The 24,406-nt window shown below is 45.2% G+C and overlaps 1 long non-coding RNA gene across 1 annotated transcript; it reads right to left on the bottom strand.

Moving 5' to 3' along the window:
- Window positions 1-534: 534 nt before the first annotated feature.
- On the bottom strand, window positions 535-21,087 carry LOC115462288. Its single transcript, XR_003940802.1, has 3 exons — window positions 21,005-21,087; window positions 19,469-19,474; window positions 535-548 (listed from the first exon to the last, which is right to left on the bottom strand). It is a non-coding gene; the product is annotated as an uncharacterized LOC115462288 (long non-coding RNA).
- Window positions 21,088-24,406: the final 3,319 nt, after the last annotated feature.

The following is a 24,406-nucleotide window of genomic DNA, read 5'->3' on the forward strand; positions in this document are numbered from 1 at the left end:
CTCAGGTCACTTCACTGGCTTCCGATCAGATACCGCATTCAATTCAAGCTTCTCCTTCTTACCTACAAATGCACTCAGTCTGCTGCCCCTCACTATCTTTCTACCCTCATCTCCCCTTACGTTCCCACCCGTAACCTCCGTTCACGGGATAAATCCCTCCTCTCAGTACCCTTCTCCACCACCGCCAACTCCAGGCTCCGCTCATTCTGCCTCGCCTCACCCTATGCTTGGAACAACCTTCCTGAACCCTTACGCCAAGCCCTCTCCCTGCCCGTCTTCAAATCTTTGCTTAAAGCCCACCTCTTCAATGCTGCGTTCGGCACCTAACCCTTACCGTTCAGTGAATCCAGACTGCCCCAATTTGACTGCCCCTATCGGACCGACCGTTCACTTGTCTATTAGATTGTAAGCTCTTTGAGCAGGGACTGTCTCTCTTTGTTAAATTGTACAGCGCTGCGTAACCCTAGTAGCGCTCTAGAAATGTTAAGTAGTAGTAGTAGTAGAAAGGTCATTTCAAGGAGACATTTATCCTAGTCAGCTTGAAAAGTCTCACGATGGCAATGCAAGAGTTTATTTTTCACAAATAATGTTATTGGAAGAAATACCAGGGATGTTCACTGGAGAAATGGTTGAGAGAGAATGTGATGATCCTAATAAAACTCACCCTCAACGTTCTGAGGACACTGACGTCAGTGTCACTTCCTTCGGGCACGTCCTTCGGGTTCGAAGGGTTCGTGGTGGTGAAGCCACCGAAATCACTGTCTCTGGGCCCCACCCTTGCGTCAAACGTGATGACGTCAAGGGCGGAGCAATGGCGTCAGTGGCTTCACAACTCAGGAGATGAAGGTGGCGTGTGTTGACGAGGTGCGGAGCAATAGCGGTCAGTGGCTTCACAACGCCGAAGGGGTGGGTAGGGAGGGGGGGGGTTCGGGAGGAAAACCTTGCTAACGCCCGTTTCATTTGCTCCAGAAACAGGCATGTTTTACTAGTGTTGTAATAAGTTTTTAAAAGGATTCAATCAGGGGACACTTAAAAATCTAGTAGTGCATGGTTGAAGGTGAAAGTGATAAAGCTTTTGAACAATTTGTCAGACTTATTTAAGGAAACTTTGATGGAAGTGCTTAAAACCAAATTTGACATGTTTATATTTCTAATCTTAATGGGTGAGGTAATATAAAAATTGCAAAATTAAAAATGAATGTCACTTGGATACATGATTACGTAAGTGATTTCTTCCAGTTTAAAAGATATGAGCATGAGCAACAAACAACGCAGTTTATGTTTTCTTTCTTATTTGCCGATGTCTTTGAACGATTTTCAGAAGACTCTGTTCACGAGGAGCTTGCACTATTAGGCTAGGGAGTGGATAAGCAGTGTGAGTCCATAAAATAAAGTGAAATAGTTGTAAAAAGTGTTTAAAAATGTCAGTGCATTTATATTTCTTTGTCTCCTCTGCACAGCGCTCTCTTCTTCGTTCTCATACGTCTTTCACTAGAGATGTGCTTTCATTTCAGATGACATGGGACATGTCAAGTAACATTTCCAAAAGTTGTTTTGTGTCATTTTGTGCCAAAAACAAGAGGAAATGACACAAAACTGTTGGATTTTATTTTGTGTGACATTGAAAGTGCATGCTCTTGTGAAAGAGCGTGTATTTGTTCACAAGGAGTGTGCACTATGTGCGAAGAGGATGAGTGCATGATCTTTCCCCATAGTGTGTGCATATGCGTACCGTTGCACATGTGTAAACAGAGTCGGATTCTATAAAAAGTGCTCAAAAATGGACGCTAGATCTGCACTAAGCACTTTTCCCCAAATTCTATATATTTATTTATTTATTAGGCTTTATTTACCACCTTTTTGAAGGAATTCACTCAAGGCTCGAAACCTTGGGGTTATCTTTGACTCTTCTCTCTCCTTCTCTGCTCATATCCAGCAGATCGCCAAGACCTGTCGTTTCTTTCTTTTTACAACATCTGTAAAATCCGCCCCTTTCTTTCTGAGCACTCTACCAAAACCCTCATCCACACCCTTGTCACCTCTTGTTTGGACTACTGCAATCTGCTTCTTGCTGGCCTCCCACTTAGTCACCTCTCCCCTCTCCAGTCGGTTCAAAACTCTGCTGCCCGTCTCGTCTTCCGCCAGGGTCGCTTTACTCATACTACCCCTCTCCTCAAGTCGCTTCACTGGCTCCCTATCCGTTTTTGTATCCTGTTCAAACTTCTTCTACTAACCTATAAATGTACTCACTCTGCTGCTCCCCAGTATCTCTCCACACTCGTCCTTCCCTACACCCCTTCCCGTGCACTCTGTCCCCTGGATAAATCCTTCTTATCCGTTCCCTTCTCCGCTACTGCCAACTCCAGACTTCGCTCCTTCTGTCTTGCTGCACCCTATGCCTGGAATAGACTTCCTGAGCCCCTACGTCTTGCCCCATCCTTGACCATCTTTAAATCTAGATTGAAAGCCCACCTCTAACATTGCTTTTGACTCGTAACCACTTGTATCCACTCGCCTCCACCTACCCTCCTCTCCTCTTTCCTCTACACATTAATTGATTTGTTTGCTTTATTTTTTGTCTACTAGATTGTAAGCTCTTTGAGCAGGGACTGTCTTTCTTCTATGTTTGTGCAGTGCTGCGTATGCTTTGTAGCGCTATAGAAATGCTAAATAGTAGTAGTAGTAGTAAGGCGATGTATAGTAAGAATAAATCAAACATAAGCAATAGACAATTACAGCAGTAAAAATATTCGAATAACAATGGCATAGTATACTACTTACAATGTCAACACAGTATGTAATAAAATAGTTTAATTGACACTGTCTGGTATAATGTCAACACAATATGTAATAGAACATTTTAATCGACAGTGTAGGGTATAATTAAAGAAGGAACATATAGATACGTAAGAGAGTAAGAAGAATTAGAAAGTAATGTGATTAGTTTGTAGAAAGTTGCACATGATGTCATCGAGATGGTTAAATGTTATCTCAGCTAGGGTAGGAGTGGAGAAACATGTCCTGCTGCAGTATGTGCAGCCCGAGTCACTCCTTGTGAGTGTGAGTGAGACTAACGAGTTAGTTACTTCTTCCATTAAAGGCTTGGTTGAAGAGCCAAGCTTTCACCTGCTTCCTGAAGTACAGATAGTCTTGTGTTAAGTGGAGCCTTTCAGGCAATGCATTCCAGAGTGTGGGGGCTACTCCGGAGAAGGCTCGCTTTGTGTAATGTCTTTTGGAGAGGGTGTGGTTAGTGATAGTCCTTGAGAGGACCTTAGTGTCCTTGGAGGTGTGTAGAGGATCATCCTATACTTCCGGTACTTGGGGCCATTTCTTTTAAGTGCTGTGAAGATCAGACAGAGAGTTTTAAATTTAGCCCTGTATTGTGCTGGTAGCCAGTGAAGCTTTTGCAAAAATGGTGTGATGTGGTCACCTCGCTTGCAACCTTCTATTAGTCTTGCTGCAGCATTCTGAATTAATTGGAGCTGGTGAAGGCCCTTTGTAGTCAGACCGTTGTATAGTGCATTACAGTAATCCAGTCTTGATGCTGTCATGGCATGCACAACTGGGATAAGATTTACCTTCTCGATGTAACGAGAGAGGCAGCATAGCTGTTGCAAATAGTAGAAGCAGCTCTTGAAAGTTGCTTGGATTTGGAGAATCAGAGTAAGTGTTGAATCTAACTGTATTCCAAGGTTTCTGACTTGTGCTTTGAGGGGGAACTTGTACTTCCCAAAAGAGATTTTGATGTCAGGCATGTATCCACTTGTGTTAGGGACCCAGAGAAGCTCGGTTTTACTTGGGTTCAGTATCATTCTCGCTTACCCTGTTTTATTTTTTGTTCTTCAATTCCCACTGCAGCTCCTTGTGACTCTGGGCAAGTCACTTAACCCTCCATTGCCTCAGGTACAAAATAAATACCTGTATATAATTTGTAAACCGCTTTGACTGTAACCACAGAAAGCCGATATTTGAAGTCCCATTCCCTTTCTCCTTTCAACCAATGTTTACTATGATTAAGATGCTTTACTCCAGTGGCATACCAAGGGGGGGGGGGCGGCGGGGGCGGTCCGCCCCGGGTGCACGCCGCTGGGGGGTGCCGCGGCATGCGCCTGGCTCCGAGTTCGCTATCTTCGCTCGTTCGCTGCAGCTCCCTCTGCCCCGGAACAGGTTACTTCCTGTTCCGGGGCAGAGGGAGCTGCAGCGAACGAGCGAAGTTAGCGAACTTTTCGGAGCCGACAGGCACGTGCCGCAGCACCCCCCCCCCAGCGGTGTGCACCCGGGGGGTGTCATTTCGCCGGGGGGAGGTGTCATTTTGCCCGGGGGCGGGGGCGCTGTACCTGGGGGGGGGGGCGCATTGGCGATCCGCCCCGGGTGCCATCCTGGCTAGGAACGCCACTGCTTTACTCTCTATAGTGGTCTATCATTTTATATATTTATTTATTTTCTATTGTTTTATTTTTACACAATAATTTTGATATTCTTCCATTTTGATTTGCTGAGGCAGGCACTTTCTGTGCTGAAATGCATTGAGTCTATTGTGTCATTTGTTCTTTGGCTATACCAAATTGCCATTAAAGTTTGATGTAATCCCATTGTTTGTTGAGCCTCCTTTCACATCCCACTCTTTACTGTCGTGTCAAACGGTACGCCATTTAAAGCTGTGCTAAACACACGTTAGCACCTAATCCGCCTTAGTAATGTGTCTGGCATTGGAAGGAGACTGTCAGGCTTATTTTCGAAAGAGAAGGGCGCCCATCTTTCGACACAAATTGCAAGATGGGCGTCCTTCTCCCAGGGTCGCCCCAAATCGGCATAATCGAAAGCCAATTTTAGGTGTCCTCAAGTGCTTTCCATTGCGGGGACGACCAAAGTTAACGGGGGCGTGTCAGAAGCATAGCGAAGGCGGGACTGGGGCGTGCTTAACACATGGGTGTCCTTGGCCGATAATGGAGAAAAGAAGGGCGTCCCTGACGAGCACTTGGCCGACTTTACTTGGTCCATTTTTTCTTGCGACCAAGTCTCAAAAAGGTGCCCAAACTGACCAGATGACCACCAGAGGGAACTGGGGATGACCTCCCCTTACACCCCCAGTGGTCACTAACTGCCTCCCACCCTAAAAAAAAAAAACTTAAAAAATATTTTTTGACAGCCTCTATGCCAGCCTCAAATGTCATACCCAGCTCCCTGACAGCAGTATGTAGGTCCCTGGAGCAGTTTTAGTGGGTACTGCAGTGCACTTCAGGCAGACAGACCCAGGCCAATCCTCCCCTATCTGTTACACTTGTGGTGGTAAATGTGAGCCCTTCAAAACCCACCTGAAACCCACTGTACCCACATGTAGGTGCCCCCCTTTACCCCTTAGGGCTATGGTAGTGGTGTACTCTCGGCGGCCATTTTGAATCCCGAGACCGTCACAGCAACAGGATGCAGGGCAAGGACAGAGGTCACTAGACCACCAGAGTAGTAGATAGTAAGTAAGGGGAGGGGAGGTGACGGGAGTGGCAGGAGATGGGAATATGTGCCCCAGGGCAGGGTGTGGGTGGGGAGGGGTGGGGAGGGGCAGGGGGCGGGACATGTGCCCTCTTTTTGAGAGGGCAAAATAAGGTAACCCTATTTCTGTAGTATAACCAAACTAGTTTACATTTATTATATACAGGTAATTTCTTTGTCCCTAGTGGGCTCACAATCTAAATTTTTACACCTGGGGGGCAATGGAGGGTTAAATGACTTGCCTAGGGTCACAGGGAATTGCAGGGAATTGAACCCAGTTCCCCAGGTTCTTAACCAATAGGCTACTCCAGATGGGATGTGCAAAAGGGTAGTCCAAGTCCGTAGGGTGCAACTGACCTTTACTCTCCTTTCTATTATAAATTGTAACTTCCAATCTCTCTGATTTATGCAGCTTCTGTAATTAGGTTCTGTAAGCCGCTCAGAGGTTTATTGCAATGGGTGGGATATCAAATGTTTAATAAACCTGGAAACTTGGACTGTGGATTGTTCGCCTACCTAGTTATTTGCGAAGGGGTACTGAGAATGTGCAGCAAGAGACTTGCTTACTTAGCATGCAATCCGTAATCAAATTGTCAGTCCTGTTTCATCGAGGTTTAACTGAACAATGTCCTTTTGATAAGGAGGTAGTTAAGCAAGAGACACATAAGCTTCCACCTACACCAGAATGTGGACAGGCAAAATGCTGGTATACCCTTATTTCCCCCTGTTCCCTCCCCCCTGCCAAAAAAAAATCCATAATTTTCTGTTATACAGTCTGTTGTTTGCTACTTTTTATTTATTTATTTATTGCATTTGTATCCCACATTTTCCCACCTCTTTGCAGGCTCAATGTGGCTTACAATACATCATGAATGGTGGAAATATATAAGGAAATAAACATTTAGTATTACAGAAGGATCTTGGGTAACATGATAATGATAGAACATGATAGAGTTTGTATTACAGTTCTGAATATATGTGGAGGAGTTCACATTTGTTGCTCTTTGTGGTATGCCTTGTTAAAGAGATGGGTCTTCAGTAGTTTGTGGAAGTTAGTTAGTTCATAGATCGTTTTTATTTTATTTGTTGCATTTGTACCCCACATTTTCCCACCTGTTTGCAGGCTCAATGTGGCTTACATAGTACCGTCAGAGGCGTTTGCCCAGTCGGTGGATAACAAATGCAAGGTTGTATAGTGATCGTATGAGGTATAAACCTCTCGTTTAGACTACTGCAATCTGCTTCTTGCTGGCCTCCCACTTAGTCACCTCTCCCCTCTCCAGTCGGTTCAAAACTCTGCTGCCCGTCTCATCTTCCGCCAGGGTCGCTTTACTCATACTACCCCTCTCCTCAAGACCCTTCACTGGCTCCCTATCCGTTTTCGCATCCTGTTCAAACTTCTTCTACTAACCTATAAATGTACTCACTCTGCTGCTCCCCAGTATCTCTCCACACTCGTCCTTCCCTACACCCCTTCCCGTGCACTCCGCTCCATGGATAAATCCTTCTTATCTGTTCCCTTCTCCACTACTGCCAACTCCAGACTTCGCGCCTTCTGTCTCGCTGCACCCTACGCCTGGAATAAACTTCCTGAGCCCCTACGCCTTGCCCCATCCTTGGCCACCTTTAAATCTAGACTGAAAGCCCACCTCTTTAACATTGCTTTTGACTCGTAACCACTTGTAACCACTCGCCTCCACCTACCCTCCTCTCTTCCTTCCCGTTCACATTAATTGATTTGATTTGCTTACTTTATTTATTTTTTTGTCTATTAGATTGTAAGCTCTTTGAGCAGGGACTGTCTTTCTTCTATGTTTGTGCAGCGCTGCGTATGCCTTGTAGCACTATAGAAATGCTAAATAGTAGTAGTAGTAGTAGTAGTATAAGTGGAGGGTCGGAATGGATGAAGATTGCGTGATGTCCTGTTCGATCATAGTCGTGCCGTGTTGGTAGGTGAAGAGGGTTACGTGGGGTCGTTGGGGTAGGCCTTTTTAGAAGAGGTTGGTTTTTAGTGATTTCCTGAAGTTCAAGTGGTCGTGGATTGTTTTCACAGCTCTTGGGAGCCCATTCCATAGTTGTGCGCTTATGTAGGAGAAGCCGGCTGCGTAAGTTGTTTTGTATTTCAGTCCTTTGCAATTTGGGTAGTGTAGGTTTAGGTAAGATCTTGACGATCTGACTTTGTTTCTTATTGGTAAGTCTATAAGACTCTTTAGAGTCCAAAGCATTGTGCATACACGCTGGTTGGACGAGTGTTATGGCGCGATTGTTGATGTTATTCATCAAGGGCTTCTGTACAGTATGGTAGAAAGTACACATGTGTTGCTGTGTGTATAATATGAGCTGTAGCAATTACTGCTCTAGTGTAAATATCAGAGAAAGTCTTTTGTGTGATAGTTACAGTGTATCACATGACTGTAAATGTAGCTAATGGGATTTGTACTGATACATTTCAGAGATTCTACTGTATGAGATGATGCTATAATAAAGGTTTGAATCTGTGTACAGTGTGTCGAGTGTAAGAACCTGTGGTGAATGTAAAAAGTGTGACTGATTGATTGTGACACAAATATGCTGTGTATATTGTAGAGGAGACTGCATGTTTTAAAAAGTTAAGCCCTGTTCCACTCCCTCCGCAGACATACAAGCACAGATTTATTGTCGTGCCGCTGTTTTCTGCAGATTATAATAATCTGGGAGTCCATCCTCCCTTTTGGGGCTCCCAGGATTTTGAGTAGGTGAGAAATCGAGCTTTAAGTCTCTCTGGGCTTTAGTCAGTACCAGTTCTATGGGCTGCACAGCCACACAAGGGCAGAGTTGTTTCAAAAGCAAAAATGTTTTACAGAGTACTAGTTTAACGGGTAAACTATCCGTTTCCGCATACAGTTCAAACTCCTCTTATTGACCTACTATTAAAAAAGGCCCGTTTCTGACACAAATGAAACAGGCGGTAGCAAGGTTTTCCTCGGAGTGTGTATGTTTGAGAGAGTGTATGTGAGAGTGACTGTGTGTGAGAGAGAGAGAGTGAATGTGCGAGTGTGTGTGTGTGAGAGAGAGAGAGTCTGGGTGTGAGTGTGTCTGTGTGAGAGAGAGTGTGTGTGTGAGAATGAGAGTGTGTGCAAGTGTGCATGTAAGACACAGTGTGTGTGAGAAAGAGAGTGTGTTTCACACAGATACAGTGTGTGAGAGAGAGTGTGTGTGAGACACAGACTCTCTGTGAGACTGAGTGTATGAGACCAAGAGAGTGTGTGAGTGACTGTGTGACACATAGAGAGTGAATGTGATACAGTGTGAGACATAGAGTGTGTGAGAGACAGTGTGTGAGAGTGAGAGAGAGAAAGACATTGACTGTGAGAGAGAGAGAGCGTGTGTGACAGAGATACCTCCCCCCCCTCTGGTGTCAGGCCCCCCTCCCCCCCTCTCTCTTTGGTGTCTGAGCGTTACTGTGCAGGACGCTGAGCTCTGGCTGTGCTTCAAGGAACTGACCAATCCTATTTAATAGAATGCACCTCCAACATTCTGAAGCCGAGAAACCTCGTGTGGTTGGTCACTTCTGCTCGTGACGAACCCGGAAGTACGTGATGTCAATTCAGGAGATGGATACAGAGAGCAGGAATGCCTCAGCCATGCAGTCAGCTTCAGAATCTTGGAGGTGCGTTTTATTATATAGGATAAGTGCATTCACTCTGCAGCTCCTCAGTACCTCTGCACTCTCATCTCTCCCTACATTCCTCCCCGGGAACTCCGTTCACTGGGTAAATCTCTCTTATCTGCACCCTTCTCCTCCACTGCTAACTCCAGACTCCGTTCCTTTTATCTTGCTGCACCATATGCCTGGAATAGACTTCCTGAGCCAGTACATCAAGCTCCATCTCTGGCCGTCTTCAAATCTAAGCTAAAAGCCCACCTTTTTGATGCTGCTTTTAACTCCTAACCCTTATTCACTTATTCAGAACCCTTGTTTTATCATCCTCACTTTAATATTCCCTTATCTCTTGTTTGTCCTGTTTGTCTGTCCTAATTAGATTGTAAGCTCTGTCGAGCAGGGACTGTCTCTTCATGTTCAAGTGTACAGCGCTGCATACGTCTAGTAGTGCTACAGAAATGATTAGTAGTAGTCTTTGGGATTCCGGAATCTTGCTACTCTTTGGGATTCTGAACGGAATGTTGCTATTCTGAATGGAATCTTGCTACTCTTTGTCCTTATCCCTTATTTGTCCTATTTGTCCTGATTAGATTGTAAGCTCTGTCGAGCAGGGACTGTCTCTTCATGTTCAAGTGTACAGCGCTGCATACGTCTAGTAGTGCTATAGCAATGATAAGTAGTAGTATATACAAGAAAATGTGCATGCAATGAAAATTAATAACTATATGTTGTATCTATTCATCACAAATGCCATTAGTGCTAATACAGGACTGTCAACTGTACTTGTTATTTCAGGTCAGTAGCTTACAAGTCGTAATCCAAGCATATGTAAAACAATTGTGCCTTGCCTTTATTGGTTTTACTGATTAAACTTTTCTGAAAGCCTTCTCTTCATGTGGCATAGAACCGTAGAAACAGACAACTCAATAGGAGATCAGAACTGTATGTTCCCATTCGTAACCTCCGCTCTCAGAACAAATCACTCCTATCTGTACCCTTCTCCACCACCGCTAACTCCAGACTCCGCCCCTTCTGCCTCGCATCACCTTATGCCTGGAATAGACTTCCTGGACCTATACGTCTAGCTCCATCTCTACCTGTTTTCAAATCTATGCTGAAAACCCACCTTTTCACTGCTGCTTTTAGCTCCTAGCCACTACTCAATTGTCCCTTCCTTCCTTCTCACCCATTACTTCCCTCACCCGTAACTGTCTTGCCTGACTGTATTATTTAGATTGTAAGCTCTTTTGAGCAGGGACTGTCTCTTTGTGTCATGGGTTCAGCGCTGCAATTGCCCTCCCCTTGTCCCTTCCTCCCTTCTCACCCATTACTTCCCTCACCCGTAACTGTCTTGTCTGTCTGTATTATTTAGATTGTAAGCTCTTTTGAGCAGGGACTGTCTCTTTGTGTCATGGGTTCAGCGCTGCAATTGCCCTCCCCTTGTCCCTTCCTCCCTTCTCACCCATTACTTCCCTCACCCGTAACTGTCTTGTCTGTCTGTATTATTTAGATTGTAAGCTCTTTTGAGCAGGGACTGTCTCTTTGTGTCATGGGTTCAGCGCTGCGTGCGTCTGGTAATAATATTTAAATAACAAAGGTATTAATGAAACAAATGAATTTTTCCATTAGGGAAAACTGTAGTATGAGAGGACATGAAATGAAATTATCAGGAGGTAGACTCAGGAGCAATGTCAGAAAATATTTTTTTGAAGGAAATGGTAGTGGATATCTGGTGGAGACAAAAAAAACTGGTGATGGAATTGGAAAGGGATGGAGAACACACATGATCCGCTAACTCCAGACTCCGCCCCTTCTGCCTCGCATCACCTTATGCCTGGAACAGACTTCCCGAGCCCATACGCCATGCGCCCTCCCCGCCCATCTTCAAGTCCTTACTCAAAGCCCATCTCTTCTCCCTTGCTTTTGGCGCCTAACCACCTTCCCCATTCATGATACCTACACTGACTACATAGTTTGTAACCTTTAGATTGTAAGCTCTCTTGAGCAGGGACTGTCCTTCCCCATGTTTAAACTTGTACAGCGCTGCGTAACCCTGGCAGCGCTATAGAAATGCTAAGTAGTAGTAGTAGTAGTAGTAATTGTGAGGCTGTACAATTTAATTCCTGTTGTATTGCCTTAAGCCCCAACTGACATTCTCTCTTCACTCTTTTGCAACAAAGGAGCTTCTGTGCTTATTTGATTGCTTCTGAAATTGGGTTTTTGTTTTCATCTCCAGTGGAAGACCATTCTATGCATCAATGAAAAGATATTTCCAATGTTACTCTTGGGTCTATCAACTCTAAACCTCATACCATGATCCCCTGTTGCAGATTATCCTTTCCAAAGAAAAAATGGTTTGCTTTTAGTTCATTATTTACATGTATGTAATGCTTTGATGTTTCTCTTATATATACTATCTGCTAACACATTTGCTTATTTCCGATCTGAGGAAGAAGGGCAACCTTCGAAAGCTAATCAAGAAATATATTAAGTTATGTCCAATAAAAAAAGGTATCTTATTTTCTTTTCCGTGTTTTATTTTGTTTGATTTCTATTGATAACCTGGATACTGAAAAAACATTTGATTGGATAGAATGAGGATTGATGGAAGAAATTTTGCGAGAGTATGATGGGGGGGGGGGGGGGGGGGAAGGGGGTTAGCTCATGGATTATGTAGGAGCCAAGGGCAGTAGTGGGACTTAATGGATATGTATTATGGCCCTTTAGATTGGGTAGGATGACGAACCAGGGGAAGAAGGGTTGTGGTGAGCAGAGAACTCTGCTTTATATTCTGAGTATCTATATAGTGATTTAAAGTTTTTGAGGATGAGTGCAGGAGGAAATTGCAGATCTGACTTTGTGGCTGGACAGGTGGTTAGTAAGATGACTGGACCCTACACCCCTACATACGCTGAGGAAATGGTAGGGGAAGGTATACTTTGTTTTGGAGATGGAATTGTTGACAGCACAGATGACGGAGGATGTGAAAGGTGTGGGAGCTGGTCCTGAAGTATGGCAGTATGGTTGTGGTGGTTTAGAACATAAGAGTAGCCATACTGGGTCAGACCAGTCGTCCATCTAGCCCAGTATCCTCTTTTCCAGACAGTGGCCAAGCCAGGTCACAAATACCTGGCAGAAACCCAAATTGTGACAACACTCCATACTACCAATCCCAGGGCAAGCAGTTGCTTCCCATGTCTGCCTCAATAGCAGACTATGAGCTTTTCCTCCTGGAATTTGTCCAAACCCTTTTTAAACCCAGATACGCTAACCGCTGTTACCACATCCTCCGGCAAAGAGTTCCAGAGCATTCAGTGAAAAAATATTTCCTCCTGTTTGTTTTAAACGTATTTCCACGTCATTTCCTTGAGTGTCCCCTAATCTTTGTACTTTTGGAATGAGTAAAAAATCGTTTTACTTCTACTCATTCTACACCACTCAGGATTTTGTAGACCTCAATGACATCTCTCCTCATCCATCTCTTTGGAGGGAGAAGGTGGATGTGTGAGTGAGGGTTCACGGAAGGAGCATGTAGGAGCTGGGAGGAGGAGGGGCTAAGATTGGATTTTTCTTTCTAATAGTTGTTTGTGTGTTTGCTGGCTTTATTAAAACCAATAAAGAATGAGGTTCAAAATGACCTTACTGAGCAGACTACTACTACTACTACTACTTATTTCTATAGCGCTACTAGACATACGCAGCGCTGTGCACTTGAACATGAAGAGACAGTCCCTGCTCGACAGAGCTTATACTCCAATCAGGATAAACAGGACAAATAAGGGAAAAGGACAAAGAGTAGCAAGTTTCCTTGCAGAATCCCAAAGAGTAGCAAGATTCCGGAATCCCAAAGACTACTACTACTATTACTACTTAGCATTTCTATAGCGCTACTAGACGTACGCAGCGCTGTACACTTGAACATGAAGAGACAGTCCCTGCTCGACAGAGCTTACAATCTAATTAGGACAGACAAACAGGACAAACAAGAGATAAGGGAATATTAAAGTGAGGATGATAAAATAAGGGTTCTGAACAAGTGAATAAGGGTTAGGAGTTAAAAGCAGCATCAAAAAGGTGGGCTTTTAGCTTAGATTTGAAGACGGCCAGAGATGGAGCTTGACGTACCGGCTCAGGAAGTCTATTCCAGGCATATGGTGCAGCAAGATTAAAGGACTACAGGGCCATGCAGGCCTTTATTTCCCATCGTTAACTATGCTACTAAAGATTAGTATTTGGCAAGGGGGTGTTTCTAGGGAGAAAGTGAATATGTTTTAGTGCAGATGAGTATGAATTTGCTTGTGCTGGGAGGGGGAAGGGAAGAAGGACTAACAATTTGGAAGAAAATGTGGTCATTCTAGTCTATAGAAGCAATTCATTCTAATATTCCCACAATTAAGAAGACAATGTCCCTTTCAGGAGACTCCAGTTGTCCAGCCAAGTTTCTCCTGCTGTTTCAATAGGCTTATGCTACAGTGAGACTTAACCACAAGCTGTCGGTGACATTACAAGAAAATAAATGGGCTTGCCCCATGTTAGCTGCATTGTATGTCAAAGTCTGACAATAACTGCCAAAAACAAAGCAGTTTTGTTCGGCACAAATATTTCATAGTCCACATTTTGAGTCTGAGCAGTTCTGAGTTGGTGTGTGTTTTTCATAGAGACTGTTCCGCCCATCTTGTCCTTGTCTATATATCTGCACTTGGCCCCTCAGCTACATGATAAGCTGTGTTATAGAAAAGCATTGTATCTATGTTGTCTGAATGTTCTAATGTGTGCTTATTAGATGTTTCATTAATATTATTATTTGTTACATTTGTACCCTGCACTTTCCCACTCATGGCAGGCTCAATGCAGCTTACATGGGGCAATGGAGGGTTAAGTGACTTGCCCAGAGTCACAAGGAGCTGCCTGTGCCTGAAGTGGGAATTGAACCCAGTTCCCCAAGACCAAAGTCCACCACCCTAACCACTAGGCCACTCCTCCACTGTTGCTACTATTTATTTGAGATTCTACATGGAATGTTGCTATTCCACTAGCAACATTCCATGTAGAAGTCGGCCCTTGCAGATCACCAATGTGGCCGCGCAGGCTTCTGCTTCTGTGAGTCTGACGTCCTAGGACATCAGACTCACAGAAACAGAAGCCTGCGCAGCCTTCTACATGGAATGTTGCTAGTGGAATAGCAACATTCCATGTAGAATCTCCAATAGTAGCAACATTCCATGCAGAATCTCCAATAGTATCTATTTTATTTTTGTTACATTTGTACCCTGCGCTTTCCCACTCATGGCAGGCTCAATGCAGCTTACATGGGGCAATGGAGAGTTAAGGGACTTGCCCAGAGTCACAAGGAGCTGCCTGTGCCTGAAGTGGGAATTTTTATGCTGACATTATTCTATTTCCCTTCTCCTTCGTCGCTAACTCCAGACTCCGTTCCTTTTATCTCGCCGCACCTTATGCCTGGAATGGGCTTCCTGAGCCATTACGTCAAGCTCCATCCCTGGCCGCCTTCAAATCCAGGCTAAAGGCCTACCTGTTTGATGCTGCTTTTGACTCCTAACTTGTCACCTGCTCGTAACCTTCATCTTGTCTTCCTCTCTTCAATAGTCCCCTTTCCTTATGTGTCCTATCTGTCTGTCCCACCCGTATCCCTTATTTGTCCTGTCTGTCTGTCTGTCCTGATTTAGATTGTAAGCTCTTTTGAGCAGGGACTGTCTTTTCTTCATGTTCAATTGTGAAGCGCTGCGTACGACTGGTAGCGCTATAGAAATGATTTATAGTAGTAGTAGAAGCCTGCCCTTGCAGATCAGCAACACGGCCGCGCAGGCTTCTGTTTCTGTGAGTCTGACGTCCTGCACGTACGTGCAGGACGTCAGACTCACAGAAACAGAAGCCTGCGCGGCCGTGTTGCTGATCTGCAAGGGCAGGCTTCTACACGGAATGCTGCTAGCGGAATAGCAACATTAACATTCCATCTAGAATCTCCAATAGTAGCAACATTCCATTTAGAATCATTCCTATGTGTCCTTCTACCCTTATCCTTATTGGTCCTATCTGTCTGTCCTGATTTAGATTGTAAGCTCTTTTGAGCAGGGACTGTCTTTTCTTCATGTTCAATTGTGAAGCGCTGCCCTCCACCATAACAGCAGTATACTGTGCTGACCTGAGGAAAGAGGTTTTGGCCTCTGAAAGCTAATTGAAAAATGTATTTAGTTCAATAAAATATTATCATATTTTCCATTTTATGTTTTATTTGTATTTGTTAACCTATAGTAGAGTGATTGAAATATGTCAGTTTTTTAAAATTTGCATCTCGTTATATTTGCACAGTAAAGGGGGATTGAGGGGCCGGACTGTTCAGGGAAGAGGTCCTGGTGCAGGTTGCAGGCAGCCTATGAGTGGCGATGCCACTGCCCAGGTGAAGACTGCAGCAGACAGGATTTTAAGGTACCGGGGGGGGGGGGGGGGGGGGGGAGGAACGACGCACAGCTTGGAGAAGAGACGGCTGAGGGGAGATATGATAGAAGTGTATAAAATAATGAGTGGAATGGATCGGGTGGATGTGAAGCGACTGTTCACGCTATCCAAAAATACTAGGACTAGAGGGCATGAGTTGAAGCTACAGTGTGGTAAATTTAAAACGAATCGGAGAAAATTTTTCTTCACCCAACGTGTAATTAGACTCTGGAATTCGTTGCCGGAGAACGTGGTACGGGCGGTTAGCTTGACGGAGTTTAAAAAGGGGTTAGATAGATTCCTAAAGGACAAGTCCATAGACCGCTATTAAATGGACTTGGAAAAATTCCGCATTTTTAGGTATAACTTGTCTGGAATGTTTTTACGTTTGGGGAGTGTGCCAGGTGCCCTTGACCTGGATTGGCCACTGTCGGTGACAGGATGCTGGGCTAGATGGACCTTTGGTCTTTCCCAGTATGGCACTACTTATGTACTTATGTACTTATGCCTGTAAAAAAATAAAAAATGTTTAGCACCCCCAACCATTTTGAAAAGTTGGCTCCTATCCTGAAATGGCAAGGACAAATCAAACTCGGGTATACGTATAAAGTATCGCATACCACATACAATGAGTTTATCTTATTGGGCAGACTGGATGGACCGTATAGGTCTTTATCTGCCGTCATTTACTATGTATTCCAGGGAGCCTGCCTGTTCCCACTGAGTGAAATACAATATTGAAGCACCATCCCCCACTGGCAGTAATGCAGTTGGGGGACTCTCACTCTGCTTAAAGGGTACAGTGCCTGGGTCCCCACTCTCACCATTCCAAAGTCATCATTCAATTACCCAGACTCACATTCAATCCCTGAGTCCCTGTTGTCTCTCATCCAAGCCACCACCTAGTCTCAGTCATGATAGCTAGGTGTGTGTGTATATATGGGAGGGGGATTCACTTGTCACTTCTAGGATTCCCCTCCTATAGCAATGCCATTGTACCAGACTCATTTCTGTCATTCCCCCCCAGGCTTAACCCTCCTAGACATAGCCGCCGAGGGGGGGGGGCAGAGGGGACAAAATCCCCCGGGCCCAGCGCCGCAGTCCCACCCACCCTCCGTCATCGACCATTTGCCACCGGGCTGGGACCCCTGCATTGAAATCACAGCACCTCTCACCTCCATGTGAAAGCAGCAGATCGCTTCCCTTCGGGCCTCCTACCCTCCCTGTGTCCCGCCCTCGTCTGACGTAACTTCCGCGAGGGCGGGACACAGGGAGGGAAGGAGGCCCGAAGGGAAGCGATCTGCTGGCCTGCTGCCTGTAGCGCTTTCACAACGGAGGTGAGAGGTGCTGTGATTTCAATGCAGGGGGCCCGGCCCAGTGGTGGACGGAGGGGGGGGGGGTGGAGGGGGGGGGGGAGCAGCGGCGGTGACCTCGGAGGGGGGGGGGGGCAGGGCCCCAGGGGCGGCCTTGCCCCGGGCCCGGCCCAGTCTCTCGGCGGCCCTGCTCCTAGACTACCCTACCCTTGCTTATCCTTTTTTTATACCCCTATCCAGGGGCAGACTCGTACGCCATTTTTAAAATACTGTGGTGCCGGGCAGGGGGGAATAGTGGCAGCCCGGCAGGCCAGGCAGGAAAGAACATGTTCTCCCCCCCCCCTGCTGAGGCCACTAGATCACCAGCGGCGCGTTGGGCATCCAGGCAGAGCCTCTGGGCCCTCGGGCACTGCCCAGTTGCTCGAATGGTTAGTCTGCCTCTGCCCCTATCCCATCAGTCCTCCTTTTAAATGTCATCCTTCCCACTCAATGATTAGATCTGGTGAAAGTAGAAAAAGGGCAAGAATGTTTTCTTTAAGTAATTTCTTCCTCCTCTGAAGCAAGAAATGATAGTGATTGCAGCCACAGAGGCTAGACTGGTGGTCAACAGGGCCTCCCGGGAGGGTGCAGAATGCAGAATTTTGTAGCCCAGACTAGTGGCAGCAAGTGATCACAGTAACAATGTAGATGAGAAAGATACGGTGGTAGTGACTGCTAAGGGGGAGGGGATGCAGACCTACAACATTTGTGATTGGTGTTAACAGCAGCAGTGGTCACTGGAGGTTGTAGAGAAGCAAAAATAGGGAATAGTTATGGTTATTTCCAAGTTTGCGATTCCCCTGACCAGGGCTTTTTTTGAGGGGGTACTTGGGGGTATTGAGTACCGGCACCTTTTCCATTGTCTGCTAAAATTGACCCATGGACTCCAAGTTTTAATGAACGAGCTCAGGCTCTACACACCGATGCTGCCTTGTCATAGATTCTGTGACTGGTTGCAGGGGGCCTGGCTATTGTAGGGTGTGTCCCTCAGTGATCACCCCACCCCAAAGGGTGGCCCTGGCATTTGAGTACCGGCACCTTTTTCACTAGACAAAATACACCAAGAACTATAGATTGAGAATGACCATGGATTCTACAACACTTTAGTGGGAAACTCTACACTAAAGATGTGATTATGGTCACAAAATGAAAGAAGGCTCTTAGTGGCAGTGGGATTGGTTGAGAAGTTCAGCCTAAGTAATTGCAGTCTGTAGATGATTATATTTGTGTTGCTGTATTAAACATTTTAGTTTTAATCAGGGCTTTTTTTGAGGGGGTACTTGGGGGTACTGAGTACTGGCACCTTTTCCATTGTCTGCTAAAATTGACCCATGGTCCCCAAGTTTTAATGAAAGAGCTCAGGCTCTACACACCAATGCTGCCTTGTCATAGATTCTGTGACTGGTTGCAGGGGGCCTGGTTATTGTGGGGTGGGTCCCTCAGTGATCACTCCACCCCTGAAGGGTGGCCCTGGCATTTGAGTACCGGCACCTCATTTGCTAGAACAAACGCACTGGATAAAGGGACCCACGTGTGAGTGATCAGGCCTTTGTGACATCACTGATGAGGTTGGCTGTTAGCCATTGGTGGAATGAGGCATTATGACATCACATTATCAAAAGTGAGCCAAGTATAGAACAATCAAGCTAATTACAGGGGTTAACAGTAAAATAACATGTCTTAACAATAGCTCATGTTGATAAGCCCCCTAAATGAAAAAGAAATGCCTGTAGAAATCAAAATCACTGCTACATGTGATAAAAGCAGGGCTTTTTTTGAGGGGGTACTTGGGGGTATTGAGTACCGGCACCTTTTCCATTGTCTGCTAAAATTGACCCATGGACTCCAAGTTTTAATGAACGAGCTCAGGCTCTACACACCGATGCTGCCTTGGCATAGATTCTGTGACTGGTTGCAGGGGGCCTGGTTATTGTGGGGTGGGTCCCTCAGTGATCACCCCACCCCAAAGGGTGGCCCTGGCATTTGAGTACCGGCACCTCATTTGCTAGAACAAACGCACTGGATAAAGGGACCCACGTGTGAGTGATCAGGCCTTTGTGACATCACTGATGAGGTTGGCTGTTAGCCATTGGTGGAATGAGGCATTATGACATCACATTATCAAAAGTGAGCCAAGTATAGAACAATCAAGCTAATTACAGGGGTTAACAGTAAAATAACATGTCTTAACAATAGCTCATGTTGATAAGCCCCCTAAATGAAAAAGAAATGCCTGTAGAAATCAAAATCACTGCTACATGTGATAAAAGCAGGGCTTTTTTTGAGGGGGTACTTGGGGGTATTGAGTACCGGCACCTTTTCCATTGTCTGCTAAAATTGACCCATGGACTCCAAGTTTTAATGAACGAGCTCAGGCTCTACACACCGATTCTGCCTTGGCATAGATTCTGTGACTGGTTGCAGGGGGCCTGGCTATTGTAGGGTGGGTCCCTCAGTGATCACCCCACCCCTGAAGGGTGGCCCTGGCATTTGAGTACCGGCACCTTTTTCACTAGACAAAATACACCAAGAACTATAGATTGAGAATGACCATGGATTCTACAACATTTTAGTGGGAAACTCTACACTAAAGATGTGATTATGGTCACAAAATGAAAGAAGGCTCTTAGTGGCAGTGGGGTTGGTTGAGAAGTTCAGTCTAAGTAATTGCAGTCTGCAGATGATTATATTTGTGTTGCTGTATTAAACATTTTAGTTTTAATCAGGGCTTTTTTTGAGGGGGTACTTGGGGGTACTGAGTACTGGCACCTTTTCCATTGTCTGCTAAAATTGACCCATAAACACCAAGTTTTAATGAAAGAGCTCAGGCTTTACACACCGATTCTGCCTTGGCATAGATTCTGTGACTGGTTGCAGGGGGCCTGGCTATTGTGGGGTGGGTCCCTCAGTGATCACCCCACCCATGAAGGGTGGCCTGGCATTTGAGTACCGGCACCTTTTTTGCTGGTAAAAACGCATTGCCCCTGACTCTCTCCTCTCCCCAGTCTGCAGGCACACGTGGTTGTTAAAGAATGCATAGGCTTATTATCTATGTGAAATTTTTGGTGACACATCTCCCAGCACTTGGTGACTCACTAACGTGTCCCCACACTGGTTCAGAACCAATGGTCCATACTAATGCTTTGAGAAAGGAGACTTGCAAAAACCAGCACTTGCTCAGCATTGTACCTTATGGACTGAAGTCGGTTGGCTTCAGGAAACAAAAGAATGAGAAGGTAAATCGAATATGATGGACTTGGGACAAAGTTAAAAAGAAATACAATCTCTTGAGAGAAAAAAAAAGCATGGGGCAATTTTATAATTGCCCCCCCCCCCCCCGTTATAACCTGGTGTTGTTGTGTTTAATATTTAAGCAGTTGCAGTTACACAAATCATAAGGCTGGTTATATCTGCAGCCCCTCCTTACCTCTCTACCCTCATCTCCCCTTACGTTCCTACCCGTAACCTCTGCTCTCAAGACAAACCCCTCCTTTCGGTACCCTTCTCTACCACTGCCAACTCCAGGCTCCGCCCTTTCTGCCTCGCCTCACCCCATTCTTGGAACATGCTTGCCCCCTCCCTGCCCATCTTCAAAGCCTTGCTCAAAGCCCACCTCTTCAATGTCGCCTCCGGCACCTAACCACTACACCTCTACGCAGGAAATCTAGACTGCCCCAACTTGGCATTTTGTCCTTTAGATTGTAAGCTCCTTTGAGCAGGGACTATCCTTCTTTGTTAAACTGTACAGCGCTGCGTAACCCTAGTAGCGCTCTAGAAATGTTAAGTAGTAGTAGTAGTAGTTATAAATGCAGGTGCAAAATAAGACCAAGAAAATGATAATGCCTCTGTATCGCTCCATGGTGTGACCTCGCCTTGAGTATTGCCCTGAATCCTGCTCGCTGTATCTCAAAAAAGATATAGCAGAATTTGAAAAGGTTCAAAGAAGAGCGACCAAAATGATAAAGGGGATGGAACTCCTCCCGCATGAGGAAAGGCTAAAGAGGTTAGGGCTCTTCAGCTTGGAACAGAGACGGCTGAGGGGGGATACGATTGACGTCTATACAATCCTGAGTGGTATAGAACGTAGGTAAAAGTGAATAAATTTTTCACTCTTGCGAAAAGTACAAAGACCAGGAGATATTCAATGAAATTACATGGACATACAATCAAATCAAATCAATTCTTGTATACTGCTAATATCCCCTTTCCAGGATTCAGTGTGGTTTACATTCTAGGTCAGACAAAAGCCGATAATGTTAGTGTGAGGTATGAGAACAATTAGAGACCATTGGTGTAATGCATATTATAGGAAAGGATAATGTATGGTACCAGGAGGTAGAAGTCAATGGATTGTTATGAAGAAGTCTTTGGAAAGAGAAAGGATTTTAGCCTGTTCCTGAAGCCAAGGAAGCTGTTTTCTGTTCTGATAAAACAAATAGGAGGAAACATTTTTTCATGCAAAGAATAGTTAAGCTCTGGAACTCGCTGCCAGAGGATATGATAATGACGTTTATTGTTTCTGGGTTTAAAAAAGGTTTGGACAAGTTCCTGGCAGCAAAGTCCATAGTCCGCTATTGAGAAAGACGCGGGGAAAACCACTGCTTGCCCAGGGATTGGTAGCATGGAATGTTGCTGCTATTTGGGTTTCTGCCAGGTACTTGTGACCTGGATTGGCCATTGCTGGAAGCAGGATACTGGGCTAGATGGACCATTGACCTAACCCAATATGGCTAGTCTTATACCTTAGTACAGAGGAGATGCACAGTATTCTGTATGTTGGACTTCCTAAGAAACAACTAAATAGATTACAGCTATTGCAGAACACTGCTGCTAAAATGATCATTGGTTATAATAGAGTTACCCCTTTGTTACTACTAATACTGATCTACTACTACTAGTACGGAGTGGAGGAGTGGCCTAGTGGTTAGAGCAGCAGTCTTGCAATCCTAGAGGTGGCCAGTTCAAATCCCACTGCTGCTTCTTGTGATCTTGGACAAGTCACTTAACCCTCCATTGCCTCAGGTACAAACTTAGATTGTGAGCCCTCTTGGGACAGAGGAATATCCAGAGTACCTGAATGTAACTCACCTTGAGCTACTACTGAAAAAGGTGTGAGCAAAATCCAAATAAATTATTTGAGATTCTGTTGCTACTATCTGAGATTTTACATGGAATGTTGCTACTATTTGAGATTCTAGATGGAATGTTGCTAATGGAGGAGTGGCCTAGTGGTTAGAGCACCGGTCTTGACAGCCATAGGTGGCCAGTTCAAATCCCACTGCTGCTCCTTGTGATCTTGGACAAGTCACCTAATTCTCCATTGCCTCAGGTACAAACTTGGATTGTGAGCCCTCCTGGGACAGAGAAATATCCAGAGTACCTGAATGTAACTCACCTTGAGTGACTACTGAAAAAGGTGTGAGCAAAATCTAAATAAATAAATAATTTCTATAGCACTACTAACTGTATGTAGCGCTGTGCACATTCTCTGCAGGTGCTTTCTCTGTCCCTAGAGGGCTAACAATGTAAGGGGCCCTTTTACTAAGCTGCATGGGCACCTATGCGCACCCAACACATGCCAATTTTGAGTTACCGCCCGGCTACTGTGTGGCCCTTGTGGTAATTTCATTTTTAACCCGCGTCCCAAAAATTATTTTCGGGTACACGTAGCGGACGCGGGTCAAGTGGCATTCTATGCGCATAGGTCATTACTGCCTGGTTAACGCATGAGACCTTACCGCTAAGTCAATGGCTGGCGGTAAGGTCTCAGACCCAAAATGGACATGCGTCAATTTTTATTTTGCCACTTGTCCATTTTCGGCAAAAATTTTAAAAAAGGCATTTTTTGCAGGCATGCTGAAAAATGGATCTGGACGTGCCCCAAAACCCACACTACTGCAGGCAATTTTTCAGCACACCTTAGTATAAGGACCCCTGAGTTTTTGTACCCGGGGCAACACAGGGTTAGATGACTCGTCCAAGGTCAGAAGGAGCTGCAGTGGGAATTGAACCCAGGGCTGTCAGGATCAACACCCACTGCGCTAACCATTAGGCTACTCCTCCACTCCCTTTATTGGTTGAGTTGCGTTTGGCTGTCAGTCAAAGCTAGGATATTGTATAAAGCCTTTTGTTTAGTCTTTAAATCTTTTCATGGTCAAATTTCTGTTCATATGTATGATTGACATTTAGGCTTAAGAATAATAGTATTCTTTTATTCATCATGTAACATCTAAAAGATGAACGGTCCTATTCTTACCAGGCAGCTTGTTTTTGGAACTCTTTGCCGTTGAATTTAAGATCTGAGAACTCCTAAGAGTCATTTCGCAAGTATCTTAAAACTTTCTTATTTAATGAATATTTGGTTGTAAATTCAGTTTATTAGTTGTTATGTATTTTGTAACTGCGTGATGTAATTTGTATTTTGTATATTTTAATTTGTATGTTGTATATAATGTTTTTTTCCCTTTTATTATTTATACACTGCTTCGGACCCACGGAGGAATTAGCGGTCAATAAATGCCAGATTAGATTAGACAAGTGGGTGCCCTGCCTATGTCCCGCCCATGTTTCACCCCTGTGTACTCTCTCCTTGGAAATGCACGCTATCCAGCTTATAATCGAACGAGAAAAACGCCCAAGTTCCGACCTAAATCGGGAGATGGACGTTTATCTCACAAAACGAATAAAGCGGTATAATCGAAAGCCGATTTTTGGGCGTTTTCAACTGCACTCCGTCGCGGATGCGGACAAAGTTGATGGGGGCGTGTCAGAGGTGTGGCGAAGGCGGAACTGGGGCGTGGTTATCTGCCGAACAAAGATGGGCGCATTTCAGCGATAATGGGAAGAAAGTATGCGTTTTTAGCTAGAATTTAGGACACTTTTCCTGGACCCTGTTTTTTCACGAATAAGGCCCCAAAAATGCCCTAAATGACCAGATGACCACTGGAGGGAATCGGGGATGACCTCCCCTGACTCCCCCAGTGGTACCTAACCCCCTCCCACCACAATAAAATGATGTTTCACACATTTTTATTTTCACCCTCAAATGTCATACCCAGCTCCCTGGCAGCAGTATGCAGGTCACTGGAGGAGTTGTTAGGGGGTGCAGTGGACTTCAGGCAGGTGGACCCAGGCCCATCCCCCCCTACCTGTTACAATTGTACTGCTTAATGCTTATTAGTCGTCCAACCCCCCCAAACCCACTGTACCCACATGTAGGTGCCCCCCTTCACCCCTTAGGGCTATAGTAATGGTGTAGACTTGTGGGCAGTGGGTTTTGAGGGGGATTTGGGGGGCTCAACACACAAGGGAAGGGTGCTATGCACCTGGGAGCTCTTTTACCTTTTTTTTTGTTTTTGTAAAAGTGCCCCCTAGGGTGCCCGGTTGATGTCCTGGCATGTGAGGGGGACCAGTGCACTACGAATCCTGGCCCCTCCCACGAATAAATGTCTTGGATTTATTCGTT

This window comes from Microcaecilia unicolor, chromosome 2, assembly GCF_901765095.1.
Source record: "Microcaecilia unicolor chromosome 2, aMicUni1.1, whole genome shotgun sequence".
In the NCBI taxonomy this organism is placed as follows: Eukaryota; Metazoa; Chordata; class Amphibia; order Gymnophiona; family Siphonopidae; genus Microcaecilia; species Microcaecilia unicolor.